At 46.3% G+C, this 21,144-nt stretch overlaps 1 pseudogene; it reads right to left on the bottom strand.

Annotated features, from left to right (window-relative positions):
• Positions 1-18,153: 18,153 nt before the first annotated feature.
• LOC123482666 lies at positions 18,154-18,961 on the bottom strand (annotated as a pseudogene).
• Positions 18,962-21,144: the final 2,183 nt, after the last annotated feature.

Here is a 21,144-nt window from a genome sequence, read left to right on the forward strand (position 1 = left end):
GGTAATGAGCAGACGCACACACTGTATCTGGACAAATACCACCAGGACCCCAGTCTCTCAGTATCCACAATGGAAGCACTTTATAGCCAGCATCAAGACTTTGACACCAAGGTACAGTCAAGGTCATGGAGAGAGTTGAGGGCTATATGATAGTATATAGACAGTATTAGGGCTATATGATAGTATATAGACAGTATTAGGGCTATATGATAGTATATAGATGGTATTAGGGCTATAGGATAGTATATAGACGGTATTAGGGCTATACAAAAGTATATAGATGGTATTAGGGCTATAGGATAATATATAGACATTATTGGGGCTATAGGATAGTATATAGATGGTATTAGGGCTATAGGATAATTTATAGACAGTATTGGGGCTATAGGATAGTATATAGATGGTATTAGGGCTATAGGATAGTATATAGATGGTATTAGTGTCACGATCGTCAAAAGAGCGGACCAATGCGCAGCGTGCGAGTGAACATGATGACTTTATTTTTAAAGCAACCACGAAGAAAACAACAAATGGCGATCGACGTGAGTTCAAATACTGAATACAAACTAACAGCAACAACGGAAACAATAACCCACAAAACAAAGGAGAAAACACAGAATATAAGTGAAAACCCAATCAGAGATAACGAGCCGACAGCTGACACTCGTTACCTCTGATTGGGAGTCATCGACCAATAACCACATGACACAAACAAAATGAAACTCACCCATCCCCAACACCACCAAATGAAATACACCCAACACAAGAAAATGAACAACCTGGCTCAATATAAACGTCCATAGAGCCAGAGTGTTACAGTACCCCCTAAAGGTGCGAACTCCGGGCGCACCAACATCAGGACTAGGGGAGGGTCTGGGTGGGCGTCTGTCCATGGTGGCGGCTCTGGCCCCGGTCGTGATCCCCACCCCACCACAGTCACAACCTGCTTTCGGTAGCCTCCTCCCAATGACCACCCTCCACCTAACCCCCACCTGGACTAAGGGGCAACCCGGACTAAGGGGCAGCATCGGCCTAGGGGCAGCACCGGATAAAGCGGGTGCAGGATAAGGGCGCACCGGGACAGGGCAGCACCCGGACTACGGGCAGTACCGGACTAAAGGCAGTACAGGACTAAGAGGGGCAGACCGCTGAGGCAGCACCGGGCTAAAAGGCAGCACGGACTTAAGGGCACGGACTAAGGGGCAGCACCCGGGCTAAGGGGCGGCACCGGGCTATAGCACTCGGACTCAGGGCAGCACCGGACTAAGGCAGCACCGGCTAAAGGCAGCACCGGGCTAAGGGCAGCACCTGACTAGATGGCGGATCCTGGCTGGCTGGCTCGCGATCCTGGCGGGGGCGGGTTTGCCGGATCCTGGCGGACGTCTCTGGCGGATCTCGGGACGGCTCTGGCGGATCCAGGCTGGGCGGCTCTAGCGGATCAGGTGGACGCTCTGGCGGATCCTGGCTGGGCGGCTGGCGGATCCTGGCTGGGCCCGGCTCTGGCGGATCCTGGCGGGAGCGGCTCTGGCGGATCCTGGCGGGGACCGGCTCTGGCGGATCCAGGCTGGACGGCTCTGGCGGATCTGGCGACGGCTCTGGGATCCTGGCTGACGGCTCTGCTGGATCCTGGCTGGACGGCTCTGGCGGATCCTGGCTGGACGAGCTCTGTGCGGATCCTGGCTGGGCGGCTCTGGCGGATCCTGGCTGGGCCGGCTCTGGCGGATCGGGCTGGGCGGCTCTGGGCGGATCCTGGCTGAACGGCTCTGGCGGATCCTGGCTGGGCGGCTCTGGCGGATCCTGGCTGGGCGCTCTGCGCGGATCCTGGCTGGACGGCTCTGGCGGATCCGCTGGGCGGCTCTGGCGGATCCTGGCTGGACGGCTCTGGCGGATCCAGGCTGGCGCAGCTCTGGCGGATCCTGGCTGAACGGCTCTGGCGGATCTGGCTGGAGCGGCTCTGGCGGATCCTGTCTGGCGGAAGGCTCTGGCTGATCCTGTCTGGCGGAAGGCTCTGGCTGATCCTGTCTGGCGAAGGCTCTGGCTGATCCCTGTCTGACGGATCTGGCTGCTCCGGCTGGCTGGCGGATCTGGCTGCTCGTGGCTGGCCGTCGGATCTGGCTGCTCGCTGGCTGGCTGACGGATCTGGCTGCTCATGGCTGGCTGACGGATCTGGTTGCTCGCTGGCTGGCTGACTCGGTCTGGCTGCTCATGGCTGGCTGACGGATCTGGCTGCTCATGGCTGGCTGGACGGATCTGGCTGCTCTGGCTGGCCGGATCTGGCTGCTCATGGCTATGATGGATCTAGCTCTCATGGCTGTGCTGACGGATCTGGCTGCTCTGGCTGGCTGACGGATCTGGCTGCTCGCTGGCTGGCACGGGTCTGGCTGCTCATGGCGGCTGGCGGATCTGGCTGCTCGTGGCTGGTTGACAGATCTGGCTGCTCGCCGGCTGGCTGACAAATCTACCGCTATGGCTGGCTGACGGATCTGGCTGCTCTGGCTGGCTAACGGGTCTGGCTGCTCATGGCTGGCTGATGGTGCTGGCTGGGCGAAGCGGTGGAGGCGGACCCCAGCCTCGGATTGCAGTCATCACCTCCAGCAGGACCGGCTCCCATCCCATGAGCCGCTCCCGCCGGTCACTAACCCGGGCCTCCAGTCCAGCATAGGCTGGCGTCGGCTCCTGCTGATTCCATAGCAGGTGTATGATTCTGTCTGGCGGACGGCTCTGAAGGCTCATGGCAGACGGCGCGGCTTTGCAGGCTCAGTACAGACGGGCGGCTTATGCACCGCTTGCAGACGGGCAGTTCAGACGCCCTAGGGGACGGCAGACTCTGGCTCGCTGGCACGCTACATCGTGGACCTGGTGCGTGGAGTAGGAACAGACCGGTCCGTGACGGAACACCCCGCCACTGGCCTTAACTGGGGATCAAGAACGGACCGGACCAGACTGGGAACACACTTCAAATCTCTCATGCCGTACACATACTTCCCTCCTTCCACTGCTAATGGCTCCCGTACTCACGTTAGCCTTCTCTCCCTTTTCTCCCTGTGGCAGCCTCCGTGCCCAGCTGCCCAAGCCATGCGCCCCAAAAATTTCTTGGGGTTGCCTCTCTTCACGGGCCAGCCTCGCTCCAGCGCTGCCTCCTCGTACCCCTCCCTCGGCTTTGGCTGCCTCAGCTCTTCACGAGGAGGCGATATTCTCCCGGTTGTGCCCAAGGTCCTTTCCGTCCAATAACTCTTCCCATGTCCCGACCTTAGGAGGCGTCCATAACTCCTGTGTAGGTAGGTCCTGTTGCCGCTTGTTACGCTGCTTGGTCCTTTTGTGGTGGGTTGTTCTGTCACGATCGTCAAAAGGAGGCGGACTAATGCGTAGCGTTGCGAGTGAACATGATGACTTTATTATTAAAGCAACCACGAAGAAAACAACAAATGACGATACGTGAAGTTCAAAATACTGATACTAACTAACAGCAACCACGAAACAATAACCCACAAAAAAAAGGAGAAAACACACAGAATAGCAGTATATGCTCCCAATCAGAGATAACGCGAGCCGACAGCTGACACTCCGTTACCTCTGATTGGGAGTCATCGACCAATAACCACATGACACAAACAAAATGAAACTCACCCATCCCCAACACCACCAAATGAAATACACACACAAGAAAATGAACAACCCTGGCTCAATATAAAAACGTCCATAGAGCCAGAGTGTTACAATTAGGGCTATACAAAAGTATATAGATGGTATTAGGGCTATAGGATAGGAGGCCGTCATGGTGTGCCGGTGTCCGAAGATTGTATGAAGACATAAGCAATTCATATGAGCTGCAGAAACCTGATGATGTATGAAGGTTTGGATGAGAGTGGCAATCATGACTAACGCCATGGTTATTGTTAGAGATACGATCTGTGAGACTGGAGACAAGTATGCTCAGGGTAATGAGCAGTAAAACGTTTGCTGAACAGAGATATCTATCATGAAAATGAGCGGGCTGTCAGCACACTGTAACGCTCTGAAAATAGACACTGACAAAAGTCATCTTTCTGCCAGGACTGAGATCTAACGAGGATGGAAGCATTGGTCTTTGTTTGAGTCTTTTTTTTATTGGGAAACAAAGAGCTACATGGTGATGGCTAGAGGCATTGTATGAGCTGCTGTGGTTAAAGGTTGGCCTGAGCTTTTCTAGGACTAGCTATGATGACAGACAGTAGCTCACAAGGGTTATAGGACACAACAATAGGGTTAGAGCAGTGGTATTTAAATTCGGGGTCACGACCCCACTGTAGTGGGGTGCCCCCCAAATAGACTTTTGTTAAAAATAAATTCAATTAAAATTAATTAAGAGTACAGATTATTGTATGGGACAATATACAACAGTTTTTGAGAAAGATAATTTGACAAATGAAAGGTTGTTGAGTAAATGCATTTATTGCTTTCTTTTCATTTTGATAAGAGATGAAAATGCAATGAATTGAAGGTTATTTGTTGATGTCAACATCAACATTTACAGATTTTAAGGTTGTGTCATTAGATTTGGAAATTTAGAAATTATTGGGGTAAAAATGGGGTCCCCAGAAATTCTGGCAAATAAAATGGGGTCCCCTCTGAAAAAGTTTGATTACCACTGGGTTAGAGGATGAACCCATAGGCCCAGTGTTAGTGTTATGGCCTCAGTTCTACCAGGTCTGGCTTCAACCTCCTTGGGACCTGCAGGTTTCCTTTCACAAATCATACATATAGAGTAACTTCATGTCAAAAAGTAAACTATGAAGGACTCAAAAAGTCATTGCCTGTCACAGTAAAATAGGCCTCCCAATGATTTCCCCGCAACAATCTCCCTCTCTCTGGCTTTCTTCTTTTACTGTGCTGTAAACGAGATGACCCAGGCACAAAATGCAATCCATTCACAGCAATAAAAGAGACAAGTCTGTCAGCAAGCTTTCTATTCAGGCATTTTATACAGGGAACATGGACAAACTTCTCATCTTTACATCTAATGGAATTCCAATAATGTCCTAGCGCTGCAAAAAGAAAAACTCCTCTTTCCTAAATTGTAGCTGGTTCTGTGGATGTGGCGTTTCATTAGTGTGTAATATTCATGATTGTAATGGTGCCTGTAGGGGGATATCTATGGATGATATCAGTATTCCCCAAGTACTCAAGGCTTACTTTCTGTTTTACTAACAGTCAGCCCAGCAGGACACATGACTCAAACTACTTTTGAAACCTATTTTCTATTTTAGAAACCGTCCAGGGTGAAAATGTAACACTTTCTATTCTGTTTACTAAGAGTGTAAAACGAAAGGAACTAAAGTTTCTCACTTGAGAAATCTGTGTCCCCTACCAAAAAGGAGGAAAAGAGGCAAATGAAGATGGATTGAGGAGTGGCGAAGGGTGTTGCACGTTGACTGCAGCTGACTCTGCACATTGCCTGATGAAACCCATTCAGGGGTGCCGATAGTGATCCGAGCCCAACACTCACACGGCGAGGGAAGGGAGGGGGAGGTACGAGGGGGGCGATCAGCCCCAAAGATACAACCACCAACCACCTGACTCCCCACATTACTCTTATCAAGAACCCCACAGTAGGCGGGACAGATTGTCAGCAGAAACACACCCAGAGAGAAGGAGGGAAAGTGGGAAAGAAAGGAAACATTACGAAAAAAAATTGTCAAGCTGCAGTTTTTGAAGGACAGCTTCCCAATAAGAGTCTCATCCCATCAGGCCTTGGGCTGTAGTCTAGGTCTCAACTCGGACAACACCTCCTCAGTAGATCATATCAAATCTGGTTCGCTTGGAGGTAAAAGAGGAAAAAAGATGGAAAGAGAGATGGAGGGCTGGAGAGGATGAGACAGAGATGGAGCGGTAGAAAGCTAACCTTTACCAGTTCATGTCTCTCTCTTCCTCTCTCCCTCCTCCCTCTCTGTCTCTCGCTTGAGCTCTTTCTCTCTCTCTCCCTTTCTCTTTCTCTCCCTCTCTCTCTCTCTCTCTCTCTCTCTCTCTCTCTCTCTCTCTCTCTCTCTCTCTCTCTCTCTCTCTCTCTCTCTCTCTCTCTCTCTCTCTCTAATGTCCTTATCTCACATTTATCACCCTATTAAAGGCCCTTAGTAAAGCTGTCTGTCGTGGCATTACTGAGTAATCACTTCTCACATCTAGACTGAAAGAACAGATACTGTTACTTGTATTTCACATTTCATAAACTACCTGATGCACTTTCTGAAACACACCGCCTAAAAACTAAAGTCTCAAACTCAGCCCCCCCCTCACACACACATACAGACAGGTGCACACACACCTGACGGTCTTTTAGCGGAGTGAATAATGACCTTGCCAAAGGGCACCACTGTCATCCCTGGCTGGTATTTAAAGGCCTGTCACTGAATTTTAATCACACTTCCTCAGCTTCCCTTAGTTAAGTGGAAATGTCCTCTTTGTTGGCTGATCCAGAGATCAGAGACCTGATGCCTTCATCATAGCCTACAGGTAACACCGTCTTATTGGCTAACACAGACAGATATTATCCTTAATGTCACGACTGTGATGGACACATATCTCTCTTTGTTGTGCACAGAAGAACAGTTGACCCCATTGAGACACACTGGAGTGGGCTCATATTGTTGGCACAGTAACATGATGTATTTATTAATCATGGTGATAATAGGTTCGAGGACCTTTAGGTTTGCTGTGACAAGTCCATGACCAGAACAGAAAGCCAACTGCATCCCAGAGGACTGAGTGACATGAAATGTCCAATGGAAACGTTAAGCATGGACAACAATTCTTTGAAACTGCATCTACAAGGTCAGTTGAAATGTAGCAGGATTATGAAACTAGTGACTAGCCTAGTATGTGACCCCTGATTGTAGCTTCACTATATTGTTGATAGTAGTTCATGTTTCTATGCTAAAGGCTTTATTTTTCTCTTCACAAGAATAATAGGATAAAATAATGATTTACAGTGGTGTCACTTAATTGTCTGAAGCCATTGTGAAATGATTCTAATCTAATTAGTTGATTCAGTTTGACTCCACTGTATCCCCCAGGCTGTTCCTGTTCCTTTCCAGCAATCTCTCACTGCGTCACATACTCACACACGCACATGCACACACACACGCAGTTTGAGTTTTTCTGTATCTTTCCATATCTGCATCTTTCCATTTGCTTTGGGGTCTCAGGGCACCATTGAAAATGAGACCCTGGTCTCAATTGTGCTCCCCTGATTAAATAAAAGTTAATAAATAAAATACACTGAGTCTACAAAACATTAAGAGCACCTTCCTCGATTCGTCGGGGCATGGACTCGAAAGCAGACCACCGGGATGCTGGCCCATGTTGACTCCAATGCTTTCCACAGTTGTGTCAAGTTGGCTGGATTTCCTTTGGGTGGTGGACCATTCTTGATACACACGGTAAACTGTTGAGTGTGAACATTCCAGCAGCGTTGCAGTTCTTGACACAAACCGGTGCACCTGACACCTACTACCATACCCCGTTCAAAGGCACTTAAATATTTTATCTTTCTCATTTACCCTCTGAATGGCAAACATACACAATCCATGTCTCAATTATCTCAAGGCTTTAAAATCCTTCTTTAACCTGTCTCCTCCCCTTCATCTACACTGATTGAAGTGGATTTAACAATGACGTCAAAAGGGATCATAGCTTTCACCTGGATTCAACTGGTCAGTCTGTCATGGAAAGAGTAGGTGTTCTTAATGTTTTGTACACTTAGTGTATACCAACCCCCCTGCCCTTATTGTTCAGTATCCCTCTCTCCACCCGTCTTTTCAACACAATGTATTTCCATCCCCTCTCCCTCAGTGTCCTTCTGGCCTGTGCTCTCTTACAGCCTCTGTCACTGCCTGTGTAAGTGGTGAATAGTGCATAAGGCCCAGTTAGTGTTCCATTAGGGGGGCATGGATACAGAGCTGGGGGCTCATGCAGGCTCAGGCACAGAATCAGGCTGGCTATCGTAGCCTCTGTTTGTCCTTCCCCTCCCTCATATGAGCCAGCTCTGAGGGCCTCTAATCTAACACACTGGGCTAATAACCTCCAGGCCCCACACACCCACTGCTCTGCATGATTGGCATGGCAGCCCAGAGAGACCATTAGAATGCTGGAACATGAAACCACTTACAGCATTCGTGTGCAGGGCCGGTCCTAGCTTTTTGGGAGCCCTAAGCAAGATTTGGTTTGGGGGGCCCCCCCACTTAATGGGTTTTAAAAAATGGTGGTCCCCCTCTTGACGGTGGAGGAAAAAATTGCAGTTTTAAAGTTAATTTCCTAAAGTTAATTTCCAGCAATTCTACGTGTTTTGCAATGGGGTGGAGAGAAAATGTAGCAGTTTTAAAACTAATTTCAAGCAATACTACTCATTGTGCCATGGGGCGGACAGAACATTTCACAGTTTTAAAGGCAATTTCCTGGAATTCAATTTTTTTTCCATGGGACGGAGAGAACAATGTTTCAGTTTTTAAGCTAATTTCCTGCAATTCTACACATTTTGCCATGACTTATGTCATGTTCATATGATATCTGAGTGAGAGTGACAAACAAAATCAATGGCGGCCTGGAGGTCAAGGCACCTGGGCACATGCCCTGCATGCCTGGTCATTAATTCGGCCATGATTACTACAATTTGTTGATAGCAGAAGAATGTGTTTGTTTTCTATGATTGTCTCTCTGTTTTGCTTTTCGTAGTGCATTGATGTGTGTCACACCCTGATCTGTTTCACCTGTCTTTGTGCTTGTCTCCACCCCTCTCCAGGTGGCACCCATCTTCCCCATTATCCCCAGTGTATTTATACCTGTGTTCTCTGTTTGTCTGTTGCCAGTTCGTCTTGTCAAGCCTACAAGCGTGTTTTTTGTACTCTTGTTTTCTTGAGCCCTGTTTTCTAGTTTTCCCGGTTTTGATCTTTCTGCCCTGACCCAGAGCCTGCCTGCCGTTCTGTACCGTTTGACACTGCCCTGGATTACTGACCTCTGCCTGCCCCGACCCTGAGCCTGCCTGCCGCTCTGTCCCTTACGGACTCTGCCCTTGACCTGTTCTTTGCCTGCCCCCTGTTTATATAATAAACGTCTGTTATTTGAACTGTCTGCCTCTGGGTCTTTTCCTGAGCCGTGATAGATGTGTATATTTTTGTAATTACAGGGCTCATCTGTAAAAGAGAACATGGTCTCATCATGACTCCTTTTCAAAATAAAATAAAGGTTAAATAAATAGCTGGCTAGACTAACTTACCCAATTTGTTTTTTTAGCTGACATGGCTAATTGAGTGACTGTCAGTGATTGACATAACAAGAGAAAAACTGCTGATGCACAACCACATTTCGAAATTGCACCTTGTGTATTCTATTATTCTTACTCTCAAAACTAAGTGACTGCTTATATTGCTTATGCCCAGGGCCGGCCCTGTGTGTGTGTGCGCGCGTGTGCGTGTGTGTGCATGCGCTTGTGTGAGTGCGCACACAAACATCAAATATATTTGAATTCAATGAGCACGGTTATGTTAATAACCGGCTTCTGAACAGGGTTGGTATCCAGGTACCTGTAGCCTAATGAACTTCCATAAGACTGGTGGTCTTCGAAGCCAAGCTACCATGCCTGGTGTGTGGAAATAGATCCTAGGGCCAAATAATGTCACAGCTCACAGATACATCCGCTGATTATAGAAAGGATAGTCTTGATATTGGTGTTAGTAAAGTGAATGGGATATAGAACCTGTAAATAAATGAACCTGTGATAGATTTAGTATTGTTGGGTAACATATACCTCTATGGAGGGATGATGTTTCAAATTGAGATACTACATTTGGGGTACTACAGTTGAGGCCTTGTTCCCAGGCAGGTGAGGTACAGTATTCTGTTGTTGACTCAGACAATAATGGGCAATCAGTGATTAGCTGGTAATATTATGCGTCTCTCTCTGTTTCTCTCTCTCTCTCTGTCTCTCTCTTTCTCTCTCTCTCTCTCTCTGTTTCTTCTCTCTCTCTCTCTCTCTCTCTCTCTGTTTCTCTCTCTCTCTCATTTGCTCTTCATGTCTTGTCTGGCTCTTCGGACACACTTTTACAAAGCTCAAGGTCACTCAAGGTTACTTGTGTGAATGTCTATTTATCACTTTTAGCTTTGTACGCCTCCTCCCGCCTCCTCATACCATCACTAGTTATTTTCTCAGTTGACTATGGTCCTGTTCCCTATTACTCCTGCTGAAACACTACTTCCCCAACCAGATGCTCGCACTCGCTAATAGTTTTCTCTTCCCAGAGAGCCAAACGCCTCAGTCTGTGCCAGTACAACAACACTGGTGTCCGTTGTTTCTCTCCCTTTACATTGTTCCATGTAAACCCTCCTCACTATATTCCCCTTCACCACCAGCAGCTTCCTCTCTCCCTGTGTGTCAGCCACTACATTGCTGTTATATAGATTTCACATTCACAAGAACCCTGGCTTCCAAAGGAGATGTTCTATTCTTCTATCTTGTTGACTTCTTCCCTTTCCTTTCATCATCTCCATCAAGGTTATCCTGAGGCAGGCGGTGCTATTATGGAAACAAGGGGGCGTTGGCAGCGGGATGGGGAGATGGAGGAGAGGAGAGGGGGATGGAGGAGAGGAGAGGAGAGGGGGATGGAGGAGAGGGGAGGGGGATGGAGGAGAGGAGGGGGGATGGAGGAGAGGGGAGGGGGATGGAGGAGAGGAGAGGGGGATGGAGGAGAGGAGAGGGGGATGGAGGAGAGGAGAGGGGGGTGGAGGAGAGGAGAGGGGGATGGAGGAGAGGAGAGGGGGATGGAGGAGAGGAGAGGGGGATGGAGGAGAGGGGCTTCGCCGCCAGCCATGCCGTAATCGATCTTGTTTAAAGGGATGTAGTGAGCTGAATGTTTGAACTCATCTCCTCGTTAACTGTTGTCTGGGATTTAATTAAGAAGCCGAACGGTTTTAATGTCAATTACATTCCCAAAATGAAGGAGAGCGAAAAGTCACAAATAAATAAAGAAAGAAAGAGGCTCATTAAAGAAGGAGTTGTGTGCATGCATCATCCTAGTTGAAACATTACCCCCTTTCTCCCTCACCCCCTTTTCTCTAGTTTAGTATTTCTCTTTTCTCTTTTCCTCTCTCTTGGTGTCTCTGTAAGGGCCATTAAGGGCCATTAAAACACATTGTCACATCCTTTCTTTGCCGTTGGCACACAATATGAGTATAAGCAAATTAGACAAAATAAAGATTTCATCGACATTGACACTTTCTGACTCCCAGTGAATTTGTCAAGCGAAACAAGATATAAGACTGGAGCCTGTTTCTCTACAATTTAAGTGATAAGTTATTTTGTGTACTTTATTGATTTTTAGAATGTCGGAAACCACAATTAATGCCATCATATCATCAACATTATGGAGGACTAAAAGTGCCACAATTAAATAAATAAATACACCATTAAATAATTACTTAAATGTGTCATTAATTAATTCAAATTAGAATTAAATACATAAATGTGTTATTAAATGTGTCATTAATTAATTCAAATACCGATTCATTTTATGTAAAATACATATATAATAATTTCACTATTTACATTTACATTTGTAAACGTTGGAGTGCTTCCTGAATTACTTAAAACTGTCAAACTGACCCATCAAAAGTTGGTAGGCGGAACCTAACGCCTGATTGGTTACCCTCTGCATCAAGCCAAGACAAATCAATTCCGGATAATGTCAGCAGGTCCTGCTTCTACATCCTCTGCTAAGTTTAAAATGTCTCTAACCAACTCCCTGGAAAGTTCACGGAGATCCTCCATTGTCTCTATCCAGGTTGGCCTACTCTACTTCAGACCAAAGCAATGGATCAGACTAGATTCGCGTTAGCCCCGCCCACTGACTTTGATGGTTCAGTTTGACAGTTTTAAGTAATTCATGAATCACTGCAATGCAGGATCATGAAATGTAAATGTAAATAGTGAAATAATTATATATGTATTTTACATAAAATGAATCGGTATTTGAATTAATTAATGATACATTTAATTACACATTTATGTATTTAATTCTAATTTTAATTAATTAATGACACATTTAAGTAATTATTTAATGGTGTATTTATTTATTTAATTGTGGCACTTTTAGTCCTCCATACAACATGACACTGAAACAAAAGATGTGAAAAGAAAAGATAAAACAGACAACTCCACGGCATGACCCACATTAAATACAACTTTATTTAGGTCGGAGGACTAGTAGTTTGTATATTTATATAGATATCTGACGGTCAGTTCTGTTTCTATTCTGTGCTGAGCGGACAAGCATTGTCCTGTGGCCTATGGAAGGCCAACTGTCCACAAGTCTGTTGGCACTCCATTGGACAACGATAAGACTGTCACCATAACAACACTGCCCCATCCTACAGCAACATGATCTCTTCTTCCAACCAGCAGCACCCTCTGTTTGAGCAGCCATAGAGGGGCACGGTGGAGTCTCAGTGATATATTGCTGTTAATTTGTGAGGATGGGGTGAGGATTGGAGCGAGGGACCGAGGAAGGGATTGAGGGAGTACATATGACCCAGCAGTCATAACAGTCCAGGCAGTGTCTCTGTTCGTTTCCTAGTTGGCAGGAGGGGGGTCGGGCTCCAACTCAATGCGTTTTACTCCTTATCTCCTCTGAAAAGTGTGTCCAGATGTCTTATCCAGATGTCTTACTGCAAGGCAGGGTGGAGGGGTGGAGGTATAGAGGTCAGTGGGGCGTCAGTAGGTCAGGCAGGTTGGCACACCTCTAGGCCTAAGCCTGCTTTCCAGGAAGTCTCCATGTCTTTAATCTGACAGATTGGAAGGAGGCTGAAGTAATATACTTTGAAAGGGGGGGGGGGGGTGGATACATACCAACCTGTGCGTCTGCAGAGGCTGGAGGTACTGTGTACATAATATTCTTCGTTCATGTCTCTGTAGCACTGCGACGTGTGTGTGTGTTTGCAACGGCATGTGTGTGAGTGTGTTCTCACTGTGCGTGCTCAGTTGGCCTCACTGTTAAACCGAGAGAGATTAGCCAGATGAGCTCCGAGCTGGACTCTGGCGGGCGGGGATAGAGGGAGAGATAGAGAGATGGATGAGGACCTGCCCACAGTGGAGTTCAGCGCCAGGGCAGGGGAGGTAGCCAGGACACAGTGAGAGGAGAGACACAGAGAGGATAGGAGGGCATGTTGTGGGTAGGGGAAAGAGAGCCCAGATGGGAAGAGAGGAGTAGGAAGAGTGGGATGAGTTTGGGCCAATGGCAGACTTCCACACACTAGTTTGTAAACTCCAACATTACAAACTGAGACATGAGGCTATACTTCCCTGCATGCCAACTCTGAGATGGAGAGGGACAGGGTCTTTCCAGGCACTAGTTGCATCCGTTTACTGTGAGACAGGGACGTACTATGCTTACATGCACAATTCTGTTGGGTATTCAGATGAACTATTCCTGTGGACCCCAGGAAGAGTAGCTGCAGCTTCTTCAAAAGCTAATGGGGATCCCAATAAACAAACAAATCAACTGCATTTGGACTCTAATATGTTCTGAATACTGTCTAGGCTGTTTGCATGCTTACTACTATTGATTATTCCATTGATGGTTGCATGAGGCATATTTTCCCAAAATGTAGGAAGCACTAACAACAAATGCAGAGCATTACATCATTTTCTGTTTTCAATCGCTTTCTTTAATGTTTAATTTGCTCCTAAGAGGTCCAAAACTGCCTCTTAACAATTGCAAATATTCAACAGAAAGCTGACATGCAAACAACAGTAATCTGAATGTAATGTTTACATGCCAAATACTAACTTCATAATTATCAAACACATTGTTTAGGAAAGGAGTACTGTACACTCGTTTCACTTGAAATTAGCTCATTGGGATTACTGTACTCTTCTTGTCCAATACGGGTGTTTACTTGAGGGTGTTTAATTCAGACAAATGTAATTAGTGTTATTTTAAACACAGCAGGTGTGACTATGAGGATTGACTGTGACACTAGTCATGAACCAGACAGATCTATTTTATAAACATCATCTCAACAAGGGAGAACCACCACAGCCAAACCACTGCATATTTTCTTTTCAAGTAAAACATTTGCTCAGAGAAAAAAAAACATCAGTAAGCATCAGAGGTCTGAAGAGTAGATTGGGGTTTATGCATCTGGATAAACAGTAATATCTTAAAAGATAATTTAGTCTTTGTGATGTTAGTGGTTAATGTTCCCTGCCGGCCCCTGCAGGGCTCTTTCAGCAGCAGCAGAGAGAGAGAGGCAGTCTGAGAGAGGCAGCAGCAGAGAGAGAGAGAGGCAGTCTGAGAGAGGCAGCAGCAGAGAGAGAGAGAGGCAGTCTGAGAGAGGCAGCAGCAGCAAGAAGAGAGAGAGGCAGTCTGAGAGAGGCAGCAGCAGCAGAGAGAGAGAGAGGCAGTCTGAGAGAGGCAGCAGCAGCAGAGAGAGAGAGAGGCAGTCTGAGAGAGGCAGCAGCAGCAGAGAGAGAGAGAGGCAGTCTGAGAGAGGCAGCAGCAGCAGAAAGAGAGAGAGGCAGTCTGAGAGAGGCAGCAGAAGCAGAGAGAGAGAGAGACAGTCTGAGAGAAGCAGCAACCTAACAGAGATGTTGTGGTTATGGCCTCATAAAGACAGGAGCTACCCCCCTCTTTAACAGTAAATTAAACACCCAGACACTTTGATGTTCAAATCTACGGGCCGCTCTCTCTCTCTCTCTCTCTCTCTCTCACTTACTTCCCATATATAGCCTCGTGAGTGAGTCTGTTTTCTCCCTTTTATTCTGTCTCTCTATTCTATTCTACCTCCAGTCAAATCGCGCCATCTCTGCCTGGCGTGATGCTCCCGTACCCCCCACAGGAGGAGGACTTTATAGTGAGTGGTTCCTGATGGTTTGCTCAGGACAGACTTGGTCTAGGTCACACACTGGCCTCCCAGGCTTCAGTGCTACAGAAACCCCACTAAGCTCTCTCCAGACCAATCAGAGCACAACAGTGCCAAAGGCCATGGGGTTCAATCACTTCTGTTACATTGAGGTTTTTCCTTTACACAAATACATTAGTAATACCATATATTATGCATTCAGTGTTAAAAGTATGACACCTAACGTTGGAAAATACATAGTCAGGAAATTATCACATAATCTTTATATACAGTTGAAGTCGGAAGTTTACATACACTTAGGTTGGAGTCATTAAAACTCGTTTTTCAACCACTCCACAAATGTCTTGTTAACAAACTCTAGTTTTGGCAAGTCGGTTAGGACATCTACTCTACAAGTCATTTTTCCAACAATCGTTTACAGACAGATTATTTCATTTATAATTCACTGTATCACAATTCCAGTGGGTCAGAAGTTTACATACACTAAGTTGACTGTGCCTTTAAACAGCTTGGAAAATTCCAGAAAATGATGTCATGGCTTTAGAACCATTTGAGTCAATTGGAGGTGTACCTTTGGATGTATTTCAAGGCCTACCTTCAAACTCAGCGCCTCTTTGCTTGACATCATGGGAAAAATCAAAATAAATCTGCCAAGACCTCAGAAAAAAATTGTTGACAAGTCTGGTTCATCCTTGGGAGCAATTTCCAAACGCCTGAAAGTACCACGTTCATCTGTACAAACAATAGTACGCAAGTATAAACACCATGGGACCACGCAGCCGTCGTACCGCTCAGGAAGGAGCCGCGTTCTGTCTCCTAGAGATGAACGTACTTTGGTGCGAAAAGTGCAAATCAATCCCAGAACAACAGCAAAGGACCTTGTGAAGATGCTGGAGGAAACAGGTACAAAAGTATCTATATCCACAGTAAAACGAGTCCTATATCGACATAACCTGAAAGGCCGCTTCAAGGAAGAAGCCACTGCTCCAAAACCGCCATAAAAAAGCCAGACTACGGTTTGCAACTGCACATGGGGACAAAGATCGTACTTTTTGGAGAAATGTCCTCTGGTCTGATGAAACAAAAATATAAATGTTTGGCCATAATGACCATCGTTATGTTTGGAGGAAAAAGGGGGTGCTTGCAAGCCGAAGAACACCATCCCAACCGTGAAGCACGGGGGTGGCAGCATCATGCTGTGGGGGTGCTTTGCTGCAGGAGGGACTGGTGCACTTCACAAAATAGATGGCATCATAGGAGAAGGGAAATTATGTGGATATATTGAAGCAACATCTCAAGATATCAGTCAGGGAAGTTAAAGCTTGGTCACAAATGGGTCTTCCAAATGGACAATGACCCCAAGCATACTTCCAAAGTTGTAACAAAATGGCTTAAGGACAACAAAGTCAAGGTATTGAGTGGCCATCAGAAAGCCCTGACCTCAATCTATAGAACATTTATGGGCAGAACTGGAAAAGCGTGTGTGAGCAAGGAGGCCTACAAACCTGAACTCAGTAACATCAGCTCTGTCAGGAGGAATGGGCCAAATTCACCCAACTTATTGTGGGAAGCTTGTGGAAGGCTACCCAAACGTTTGACCCAAGTTAAACAATTGAAAGGCAATGCTACCAAATACTAATTGAGTGTATGTAAACTTCTGACCAACTGGGAATGTGATGAAAGAAATCAAAAGCTGAAATAAATCATTCTCTACTATTATTCTGAGCATTTCACATTCTTAAAATAAAGTGGTGATCCTAACTGACCTAAAACAGGGAATTTTTACTAGGATTAAATATCAGGAATTGTGAAAAACTGAGTTTAAATGTATTTGTCTAAGGTGTATGTAAACTTCGACTTCAACTGTAGGGGCTATGAGTCTGTTTCAAAACAGCCCATATTGTCAGTACAGAATCAGTTTCCACAAATTAGATATATACAGTATTTTGTCTAGTGTTGTTGTTTGTGAAATTAACATGAGTTCAGCCAGCCAGTGGCTATTCATCTTGATGAGAGAGCTGTTAACTGGGGGCTAAGCGGCCAGGGAACCATTATAGAACTATCCGCTATACTCCTCTCTGTGCTCCTCGCTCGCATCATAATAACCCTAACTTGATTTCCAGGAATACATTTCGCCCTCTCTCGTTGAAGCCTTAATTAGTTTTATTTTAATTTATTCCAGATAACGATCAGACTTTAGTGAACACACAGAGTTTGTCAGGAGAGAGAAATCTCCCACACACAGCCAAAGTTATCAAAGCTTGAAATCAGGAATCCTGGACGGCAACAAAATGTAATCTTTTTCATACAGAGGGGGGGACAATAGAAGGAGCTGAATACTCTACATCTCCTTCTCTCTCCTCCACTTTAATTAAAAGAGCTCTCTGAATCTCTCATTCTCCTTCTCTCTTCCTCTTTCGTGCTCACTCTCTCCTCTCTCTCTGTCTCCCCCTACCTCTCTCTCATGTGTGGAGAGGCAGAATCAAGTTATTTCTCTCACGTTGAACTTAAGCCCTGTCCCATATATTTGTCTGGCGATTGCTTTTGCTCTCTCTCTCTCTCTCTCTCTCTCTCTCTCTCTCTCTCTCTCTCTCTCTCTCTCTCTCTCTCTCTCTCTCTCTCTCTCTCTCTCTCTCTCTCTCTCTCTCTCTCTCTCTCTCTCTCTCTCTCTCTCTCTCTCTCTCTCTCTCTCTCTCTGACATAATTCAGGGAAAGAGAGAGATGATGTTTGATAGAATGCCAGACCTTTAGAATAAACATTGGGTGGGATAGCCTATCGGGATGATATAGGGGTGGGGGAGAGGGTTGGGGGAGAGAGGGTGGGGGAGAGAGGGTGGGGGAGAGGGTGGGGGTGGGATATGGGAGCATTGGGAAAGATGGGAGGAAGGGTCCATACAGAAACAAATGGAAGATGCCCTTTTGAAAGTAGAGTGTTACCTCACCTGAATGACAGTGTGCAGTAGTTCACGAAAACATTCATGTTTGTAGGTGTTTTCTGTATTTAGCGAAGTATTTAGCGAAATTAGAGGTTTGAGTTGAGGTAAAAATGTGCGTGATGATGTTGGGCGTGCTAGTTACTACTGTTCCTGTCGAAGAATGCTTCATGACAGCACTCTAAATCTAAATGCCTCACTGTGTGCATACTGTATTTTTTGCATATATACGTTTTTACAGGGAACAGTAGTCTGGCTACAGCGATGGGTTGTCTGGTGAGGTTTTGCAGCAAATGACAGAAAAAGTTTATCCAGCTCAATCTGGTGGCCCCTCACCCTACAAAGTCACTCCTCCCCTCGTCCCTCCTCTCCCCCTCCCCTGTGTGCCCCCTCTCTGGCCGGTGGGCAGGTAGGGCATCTCGTTATGGTAGTTGTAGTCCGGGAAGCAGACCTTCTGGACCAGGCGGTAGTCTGTACTGTAGAAGGAGATGTAGATACAGATGACCTTGAAGGGCTTGGAACAGATCCAGGAGACATGGCTCTGTGTCTGCTCCTAGAAGCAGGTCTTGGACGGGTCGTGAGTTGCACAGTGACGTGCGCTTGCTGCGGTCCACCTTCTCATAGTCCACGCGGCAGTTGAAGATCTTGGAGTCCTTGGGGTAGACCCACGCTCTGGCGCTCCAGGTCGAACTCCACCGCTTGACCGGCGGCACCAGGCTGACTGAGATGTTGCCCTGGCCCGTGGAGTTGTGGCGGAAGTAGACGCTGAATGTTCCGTTGCCGTGGTCTACGATCTTGCGGTGATCGGTAGGTTGAGGCGCACCGTCTTGATGTTAGAATAAAAGTCTCCCCAGCCAAACATCTTCTTGAACTTGCCCGTCTTGACGATGGGCCGGCGTTTGAGCGGAGGAAGAGGAGGTGTCTGGGTTTCATCAGGTCACTACCCAGCATCTCCCAGAACTCCTGCTTGGAGAAGGAATGGGTGAGCGGTAGGGCAGCTCTAGGGAGGTGGCATTGGCTGCCCGGCTTTTTACTCTGGAGCATCCACGCCACTCAGGGGGAAAGTGGAGTCTGGCTCCCCAGGAGACCCACCGTCTTAGAGGACGACCCGTCTGCTGAGGAGCTCTTGGGGCTTGAAGAGTCATCTTCTTGACCCAGGGCCAGCTGGAGATAAAGAGGGATAGAGAGAGGAGAGAGCGAGAGAGAGAATGAGAGAGAGGGAGATAGCGAGAGGGGGAGAGGTGTGTGTGAGAGAGAAAGGAGTCGGAGAGTGAGCGAAAGAGAGGGGTAGAGGAGAGAGAGAGGAGAGAGAGAGAGACAGGGGAGTGTGTGAGAGAGAAAGAGAGGTGAAAGTGAGAAAGAAAAAGAGAGATGGAAAGGAGAAAAAATAGGAAAAGGGAGTTAGAAACAAGGACAGAAAAGGAATTCAAGATTTAATCAATACTTAATTTAGCTCTGACGCTATAGGTAGCAACTGTGACATTCTATCAATGTTGTACTCGTATAAATAAATGTTTGAGTTGCAGGTATATATCTCTCTCTCTCTCTCTCTCTCTCTCTCTCTCTCTCTCTCTCTCTCTCTCTCTCTCTCTCTCTCTCTCTCTCTCTCTCTCTCTCTCTCTCTCTCTCTCTCTCTCTCTCTCTCTCTCTCTCTCTCTCTCTCTCTCTCTCTCTCTCTAAATATATATACAGTGGGGAAAAAAAGTATTTAGTCAGCCACATTGTGCAAGTTCTTCCCACTTAAAAAGATCGAGAGAGGCTGTAATTTTCATCATAGGTACCCATCAACTATGACAGACAAAATGAGAAAAAAATTCCAGAAAATCACATTGTAGGATTTTTAATGAATTTATTTGCAAATTATGGTGGAAAATAAGTATTTGGTCACCTACAAACAAGCAAGATTTCTGGCTCTCACAGACCTGTAACTTCTTCTTTAAGAGGCTCCTCTGTCCTCCACTAGTTACCTGTATTAATGGCACCTGTTTGAACTTGTTATCAGTATAAAAGACACCTGTTCAAGCAACCTCAAACAGTCACACTCCAAACTCCACCATGGCCAAGACCAAAGAGCTGTCAAAGGACACCAGAAACAAAATTGTAGACCTGCACCAGGCTGGGAAGACTGAATCTGCAATAGGTAAGCAGCTTGGTTTGAAGAAATCAACTGTGGGAGCAATTATTAGGAAATGGAAGACATACAAGACCACTGATAATCTCCCTCGATCTGGGGTTCCACGCAAGATCTCACCCTGTGGGGTCAAAATGATCACAAGAACGGTGAGCAAAAATCCCAGAACCACACAGGGGGACCTAGTGAAACCGCAGAGAGCTGGGACCAAAGTAACAAAGCCTACCATCAGTAACACACTACGCTGCCAGGGACTCAAATCCTGCAGTACAAGACGTGTCCCCCTGCTTAAGCCAGTACATGTCCAGGCCCGTCTGAAGTTTGCTAGAGTGCATTTGGATGATCCAGAAGAGGATTGGGAGAATGTCAGATGAAACCAAAATATAATTTTTTGGTAAAAACTCAACTCGTCATGTTTGGAGGACAAAGAATGCTGAGTTGCATCCAAAGAACACCATACCTACTGTGAAGCATGGGGGTGGAAACATCATGCTTTGGGGCTGTTTTTCTGCAAAGGGACCAGGACGACTGATCCGTGTAAAGGAAATAATGAATGGGGCCATGTATCATGAGATTTTGAGTGAAAACCTCCTTCCATCAGCAAGGGCATTGAAGATGAAACGTGGCTGGGTCTTTCAGCATGACAATGATCCCAAACACACCGCCCGGGCAACGAAGGAGTGGCTTCGTAAGAAGCATTTCAAGGTCCTGGAGTGGCGCTGGCCAGTCTCCAGATCTCAACCCCATAGAAAATCTTTGGCGGGGAGTTGAAAGTCCGTATTGCCCAGCGAGACAGCCCCAAAACATCACTGCTCTAGAGGAGATCTGCATGGAGGAATGGGCCAAAATACCAGCAACAGTGTGTGAAAACCTTGTGAAGACTTACAGAAAACGTTTGACCTGTGTCATTGCCAACAAAGGGTATATAACAAAGTATTGAGAAACTTTTGTTATTGACCAAATACTTATTTTCCACCATAATTTGCAAATAAATTCATAAAAAATCCTACAATGTGATTTTCTGGATTTTTTTCTCCTCATTTTCTCTGTCATAGTTGACGTGTACCTATGATGTACAGGCCTCTCTCATATTTTTCAGTGGGAGAACTTGCACAAGTGGTGGCTGACTAAATACTTTTTTCCCCACACTATATATATATATTGCTGCTGTTACATTCTTGCGTCTATTCAGGTTGA

The sequence above is a fragment of the Coregonus clupeaformis genome, chromosome 35, assembly GCF_020615455.1.
Source record: "Coregonus clupeaformis isolate EN_2021a chromosome 35, ASM2061545v1, whole genome shotgun sequence".
Classification (NCBI taxonomy): domain Eukaryota; kingdom Metazoa; phylum Chordata; class Actinopteri; order Salmoniformes; family Salmonidae; genus Coregonus; species Coregonus clupeaformis.